Source organism: Anolis carolinensis, chromosome 3, assembly GCF_035594765.1.
Source record: "Anolis carolinensis isolate JA03-04 chromosome 3, rAnoCar3.1.pri, whole genome shotgun sequence".
NCBI classification, from domain to species: domain Eukaryota; kingdom Metazoa; phylum Chordata; class Lepidosauria; order Squamata; family Dactyloidae; genus Anolis; species Anolis carolinensis.
In genome coordinates, this window is record NC_085843.1 from 50,003,132 (window position 1) to 50,010,813 (window position 7,682).

The 7,682-nt window shown below is 40.2% G+C and overlaps 1 long non-coding RNA gene across 1 annotated transcript; it reads right to left on the reverse strand.

The window, feature by feature from the left end:
• Window positions 1-3,540: 3,540 nt before the first annotated feature.
• LOC134297402 (uncharacterized) lies at window positions 3,541-7,428 on the reverse strand. Its single transcript, XR_010004124.1, has 2 exons — window positions 4,159-7,428; window positions 3,541-4,075 (listed from the first exon to the last, which is right to left on the reverse strand). It is a non-coding gene; the product is annotated as an uncharacterized LOC134297402 (long non-coding RNA).
• Window positions 7,429-7,682: the final 254 nt, after the last annotated feature.

The following is a 7,682-nucleotide window of genomic DNA, read 5'->3' on the forward strand; positions in this document are numbered from 1 at the left end:
CTGCCAAGACAGTAGAAGTGAAAACAATATGGGGGTGGCAGGAAGAATTAAAATGAAAGAAGCAGGGCTGTCTCGGGCTTGTTACTTTTACAAACCCATTACTCCATTGTAGTCATGTGATCACCAGTAGCATGAGCACCCTCATTATTAAAAGTCTCTCCACTTGCACAATTGTGTTGAGTTACTGACCATTGTACTGCAGTTGTACTTTTGCATATCCTTGTAACCCCATCCTACTGCACTTCTGCTGCTTCATAATTGTTTATATTAATGTTTAAAGGAATTTTGCAATATCAGTTATGGTACATTTTTAAAAGCCAAATACTACTTATTTTAAAAAATAATTACCAGATCAGGTACAGTCCCCATATGTCACTTTAGTGCTGTAATGGGACATATACATTGTACAATGTAGATGACAGGAATGTTGCAGGATTGGCAGCTATTGATAGGGTTTACCTATTAATAATGAGGGACAGGTTAATTGTGTGTGTTGGGGGGGGGGCAGGCAAAGCAACAATGGGATATACATGGCACTGTGGTGGTTTGTTCCCCCATTCAACAAAGTCCTAGGTCAGTGGGGTGTTAAACACAGTCCAGCTTTTAGTGAAAAGATTAAAGGAGTTATCCCTAGGTGCTGAACTGTACCCCAACATACAGTCAGTATCTTGAATATTTTCCTTAAAGTTCAGACCATAAGTTTAAGTAACTTATCATTTCCACTGACATGAAAACTATTCACGTACATTGACACAAACCAAATAATAATATGTGCATGCATGCATATGCAGATGTACACATAACAGTACGAAAGAACCAATGGCCAAGGATTTCTGTCACGATTTCATTATGGGAGTTGTCATGCCTCTAAGGGTCCTTCCACCCAACCATATAACCCAGAATATCCAGGCAGAAAATCCCACAATATCTGATTTGAACTGGGTTATCTGAGTCCACACTGCTATATATTCCAGTTCAAAGCAGATAATGTGGGATTTTATTCAGCTGTGTGGAAGGGGCCTAAGAGTTATTTTCATTTGATAATTCACCACAGCAATATTTCTACTTATTTGGCTGTTAAACTGCATTCTGAAAATGCATTATATGACAGTGTTGATGTGGCCTGTGGCTGTGCGGTGTATCTCAACAAATTCCAATGATAAGTTGGCAGTGCATTCTCTGTATCAGCTTCTAACTGAGGGACTCCTTGCCAAAGGAAGTTGGACTGGCTCCATCAGTTTTGAGCTTCTAACAGACAGTCAAAACAGTGTTGTTCTCAATGGCCATTGATGTTTTGATTCAAAAATTATTTTAAGAACTATTTTAAATTGTTTTTAAAAATGTCTTTAGGGGCATTTTTAAATGTTTCTTTCTGTATTGTTTTGTTTTTTAACCTAAAGCCTGGTTGGGCTGGGGATTACATATATAATGTTACTCCATATAACACACTTCAGAGATCACACTTCAGAGGGGGACACTGGAGTGCTCTGTCCATTCCATCAAACAGGATCTCAGATGATTCTCCTTCCCCTGTTTATAGTATTATATAGTTAAAAGAGACCACAAGGGCAACAAGCCCAACCCTTTCACACGCTTCTACTCAAACAGATTTGACACATTTCGTAACAAGAATTGCAGGGCCCATTCAACACAGGAGAATGAGATAAGAATCAGTGTGACGTGGTCTGAGAGTTGGACAACACTGGAGACCTATGTCTGATCCTCTTTCACCATGGAAACTCACTTGGATAATTCACACACTGTGATATGTTCACCTTAGAGTCACCATAAGTCAGAAAATACTTGAAGGCATACAACAACAACAACAACAACAACAACAACAACAACAACAACAGCAACAACAACACTCTGTAAGCAGTAATCCATTCAAACTGCTTTCTACTGGCAGAAAAATTACAAGAATTAAAATTCTGTCTGTAGGTGGCTTTTTCACCACACCTAGCAGCAGAGCTTCTTAAGGATCAAGCATGTCTGCCAAACTAACTGGCCTTACAACGGTTTTGTTGACTTTGGCCTCCCACTTCACACTGAGTTTCAGATTTAGGAAGCTATAATCCAAAAAAGCAACATTTCCAAACTCAGAGTAGATTAGGCTACAGAAATTAGTTCAAAAGACCTTTCAAAGCTAAGAGAAATGTTTGGGAGTGGATTAAACTTCTAGGGCCTGAGAAAGAGCGTATTTCAAAGGAGCACAAGCATTTGCCTTCTCTGTACAGTCTTGTTTTATGTACAAAATGCTTGATTTCGAGCCAATCTTCTGGCACCTAACCCATTTCTGTTTTTCATATGCCTCTGCTTTCTTTTAGCCACCCAGAACAATACAACGTTAGAGGCAGGGGAAGGTCAGACTATAAACCAGAATATGAATATGAATGGAAACATGTCTCAAGCCAGAAATCTTCCACTGACATTGAAATGGCAATGAATGTTTTCATTGCGCTTTACCTTTTGTAAGTGAGATGATAAAATGGAAACCGGTGAAGGCATTGAGGTCTGCTGGGGAGGCCCTTCTTTCGGTCCCACCACTGCCTCAAATACAATTGGTGGGGACGGGAGAGAGGGCCTTCTTGGTGGTGGCACCCCAGCTCAGGAATGCCCTCCCTATAGAGATCACGCTAGCCCCTTCACTTCAAGCTTTCCCTTCCGCTTAAAAACATGGCTTTTTAAGCAAGCCTTTGATCTTTTAAGGATTAGTCCAAGGACTTACTGTGGGCATCACATTGGCACTGGGCTATGTCAATTGAAACAACTTGTTTTTATTCACAGCTATGACTGCATTTTATGAATGTTAATATTTTACATTGTAATTATGTATGTAATTCTTTTGTTTTTATCATTTCAGATTTATGAATTATTTGCACTTTGCTGTATTTTGTTGGCCACCTCAAGTCCCTTTGGGGAGATGTTGGAGGGGTAGAAATGAAATTTATTATTATTATTATTATTATTATTATTATTATTATTATTATTATTAAGAAAAAAGAAGCAGAGAGAGAATGGTCAAATGAAAGTGAGGAGAAAGATAGACAAGACAGCTTTACTAGTTTGAAGCTTCTTACATTTATTCCACTACTGATAAAAGTCCAGCAAAGGGGGAAATATGCTATTAACTATGCAAAAGTTAAAATATCAAAGATGAAAGTACATCCCATAGAAATGCATGATCATTAATTGCAGGTATGAGACATTTGGTAATCAGAATGTTCCAGAGATTTAAAAGTCAAATGTAGTTTCTTACTTTATTTTGCATGTATTTCTTTTTTCCCAGGCTCTGATTCAAGAAAAGCATATAATGTGGGGTTCCTTTCCTGTTCTTCTGCCACCCATTTGAAGTGCATGTGTACACAGCTAATTGTTTTTAAATGCCCATTATAGAACATTGCTTTCAATACAACACAGTCCAACATGAGGGAACTACTTTCTGGGAAAGCATATCAAAAAATGCAGTGTATGATCCCAAGTGCTTCTGTCATGGTCAGTCCTACAGTAAGGTAGTGTCATAGACAGAACGCCACCAAATAGAGTACAACACAGTTTATTAAAGTTACAGAACACAAAAATGCCCGTAGAAAACAAAGGACTAGGCAAACACTTGTCTTCAGTGTGAAAAGTAACAGAAACAGCTCCGTTTAAACTAAAACGGTTCAAAGGAATAAACCGGATTAAACAGGAGTTTAATCCGAGTTAACTCAAAAGTGCTTACTTCAGCCTGGCAGTTTAAACAAACAAAAGTTGATAAACAAAGGTCAAAATGAACATCAAAAGCTGGCAGCAGATTCCTCTCTGCTACCAAAAATCTACAGATGAGTAACTCAGGCTGTTACTCCTCCGTGCAACGAGCGAAATCCGGGTCCAGGCACATCAATCAGGATCACAGCGGTCAGCAGGGTCCCAGTCCGGTCCGAGGTCGAAAGCCAGGTGCAGGCGTCTAAGGTTCCACGAGTCCCACCGATAGCCACAGAAAGGATAGTCCAAGGTCGTAGTCAGTCAGTCAGTCCAGCGTCAATCCAGAGTAGGTAATTAATGTCCGTCAAAAAGACGACGGAGGTCCAAGCTATCAAGATTAAGCACAAGTTGCACAGAAAAACCCCACACAGTTCCTCCCGCCGTCTATGCCCAGTGTCCTTGGTAACTTACGTATCCAGCAACGAATCACACCCGTCTTCAGGAAGTTCCCAAACAAGAGCCCAAGCGTTCGTCCAGATTACCTTGCCCAACGCAATTAGCCATTGATCCTAAACCCCATTTTATCCAGTTCATAACTCCTCATCGCTGTCAGCTGCTATCCTAATTCCAGGTGCCTCATCATCATCATCCTCATCAGAGCTAAAACACCTTTGACTACGCCCCACAGCATCCCCAGCTGCGGATCCCGTTCCATCCCTCCAGCCTGTCCATGGGTCTGATCCTGCAACCCGCCAATCGCCCCCCATGCTATCAGTGCCGGTGACACCCAAATCCTCCCTCACACGAGTCCACTCCATGTCATCCTCCTCTGAGCTAACCATCTCTTCCTCCATTCCCTCGGTAAAACCCTCAAATGAGTCTTCATCTGTTGGTTCTGCAAATAAGTCCCGAAGCCGTTTCCTTTCACGCTCCTCAAAAGAGTCTGACTCTCGAGGAGTCTTACAACCCCGTCTCCCAGTACCGGAGCCAGAAGGCTCAACCATAACAGGTAGACTGCTGCAGTGCATTCCAGCAAGCCACTTTCTCCCCATACTCCTTAATTCATTCTTCTTCCTGTTATAATTTCTTTCCATTTTTCCTTTTCTGACAGTCTGACACCTCTGAGCTGAAATTTTTAGGTTAATTCTTAGGTTTAGGCTCAGAATTCTTTTTTAAAAAAAAAGTCTTTTGAAGCAAGCTCAAACTGATAGCTCTCAAAGTTCTAGTTAAAAAACCGCAATCCTAAAACCCAAAGTAGATTCTTCCAGCCTGAAGTTTGCCCAGTATGAAAGGCTTGGCTGCCAGATTCTAGGAGCTACAGCTACAGCCAAGAGTTTTTCTGGCTATTGAGAAAAGTTGTTCACATATAGCTGCTCCCTTTTAGGAAATGTTTCCCAGTAACTTCTCTGTGGCTTTTGTAGCACATGGGTTTCACAGTGCAGCCATTGACCTTTTGGAACTTAAATGGAAATTCAATGAGTTCTTTATACAGTGTAATGTTACAATCAGTCATGAATCTTCTCTTCTGTTAGTTATCCTTCCCACTAGAGTATCACGAGAATGTTCAAGCAGGCCACCTGCTATGTCTGTGATGAAGTATCCATGTAATCCGTTAGTCCTGGGAAGAGTCACTTGGATTGAATAAAAAAAACTGTGAAAAAGAAGATCATGTCTGCTTATGGCTACTGGAGTAATTACTCCATAAGTCCCATCCCAACTTAGTTGCAGACCAAAATGAATCAAAATAGAGTGAGAAATGCCTAGATAATGACAGAAGTGTTGGAGTCTCAATATTAGTAATAGTCAGAGCTTGCAAACATTATCTGTTGGATAACAACTTTCAGGATCACACTGCCAGCACAACTAGAGCTCTGTTGTTCAACAGTTTTCAGATAGGACTTCATCACACGCAATAAAATCAGTGTTTCTACACATTTGAGAATTGGCAACGCACGGAGCTCATCACATGACAAAAGCTTCAAGTGTTGGTTCCAGGTATTTCATTGTTTCTAAAGTGTGGTTTTTCACACAATCCCTAAGTTGATTGACCATCGACTTATTTTTCAATTTCCTGTGTAGAAACATGTAAAAACACCCAGGGCTCTCAAAGGACAAGTAGTAGATGAAGATCAAGTAGATTCCTCGGGATTTTATCTGAAGCACAATAGCACAAGAGTTGCTTCTCTGAAGTAACTGGATCAGCTGAATCGATCTCTGAACAAGGAGCATGTACAGTGATATCTTTTTATTCTTGGCTGAGGCCTCTCATTGGCCTTATCGTGACCCCAAGAAAAGATTGGAGAGTATCTATGTGTTTCAGATCATAATCTGTTGACATAGCCTCATCATTTGATGGAGTCAACAGAAACTGTTTTTTGCACCCACCATATTTATGTAACACCCTGGACTTGTGAGCAATCAGGACGGCAGGCCATTTCACTGTTTTTCTAATTCAACATATGTCTTTCATGAGTCAATCTATGCTAATCTCCTGTCTCCCACAGCAACTAGCTCCAGCAGTTCTGAGAAACAGGAAAGCCCTTCCCAGTATTGTACATGCAGAGAAGGCAAAATAATTTCCCATCTAACTCCTTGGTGATCTGCTTATACCATGAAGCATGAAATGTGATTACCATTATGCAGGACTGAAATTGAAGGGAACATGGCAAAGCATTACAGCTTGGTCTGAATTGTTGAAGAAAACTTCAGCAGAGAGCAACAGCATAGGAAACAAGACATGATCTCCATGTGCCATCCCAAAGTTCTTAAATGCCTTATCTTTCCATATGATTCATTTTCTAGAACATGCAAGAGCTTAAAATATATAAAAGGTAAATCATAACTTTCTTCCATTTGTACCTCTATTTGAATACTGGCTGCAGATTTGGAGGTCATTGAAGGTCAACAAATTGTTGGTTATTTTATTTTTTTTCTGTCTTGGCTTGGGTATTTGGCACCTTACTTTATAGCTCTCAAATAGCTCACATAGCAAAATATTTTGGATGAACACTAGACTTGCCTGATAGATATATCTACACCAGAAAAGTTTATTACAAGTTGACTTTCACTTGTCTTGTGGTACTCAGAGAAAGAGGAGGATATGATGATGATAATTTTATATTCCACTTTTTCCTCAGCTCATGTTCATCTATATGTAAGAAATTCAACAACACTCAACAGTTAAAAGAGTTAAAGATATCTTAGACAAAGCAGCACTGAACAGAGCCAAAGCCTCCAAATTTCTTATTGACCTATCTTAGCCTTCTGATATGTAACCTGATACTCATAGGAATCCTTCCATCTCTTCTCTTCCTTTCCTTTTATTTTCTCATTTCCACCAACAATTAAACTAGTTTAGCTCTGCACAGTTAGGACCTCATCCCACAAGGGGGAGGGGAAGCATTCATAGTCATCTTTTTCACATCGCGTTCCATGGTGTTCCACCTGTAAAGGAATTAGCTAATTTATACACCCCCATCACACTGGATTGCCTCCTCCCATTTCACAAAATGGATAGAAGATGGAGAAATATAAAACTTTTCATCCCACATTACATTACCCACTTTGGAATCATGGGGGCTGTAGTTTTACAAGGTCTTAAGCCTTCTCTGCCAAAAATGCTGATGCTCACCAAACTACAAATCCAGGATTGCATTAAGCCATGGCAATTAAATTAGAGATGCAATCCCACAAATAGGAGCTCCAAGTGTTCCTGAAGCAGTTTCCGCTTTTGCTTTGGCTATATTACGTGAATCTAATGCACACCCTAATTTTGGCCAGATAATTTAGCCAAAACGTTAAGCTTTAGATTTGAGTAATCAGAGCAACATGGGGAACCCACAAAATGCTTTAGGAACTAAAGGCAACATGGCATCTGATGAAGTTGTTAAGAGAGCTTTCCTATCTTCAAGGGTGTCTTTATTCTTTAATCTTTGCTAGCAAATGTGGTACAGTGGTTGAAGCACTGGATTATGGCTTTGGAGACTGGGGTGTTG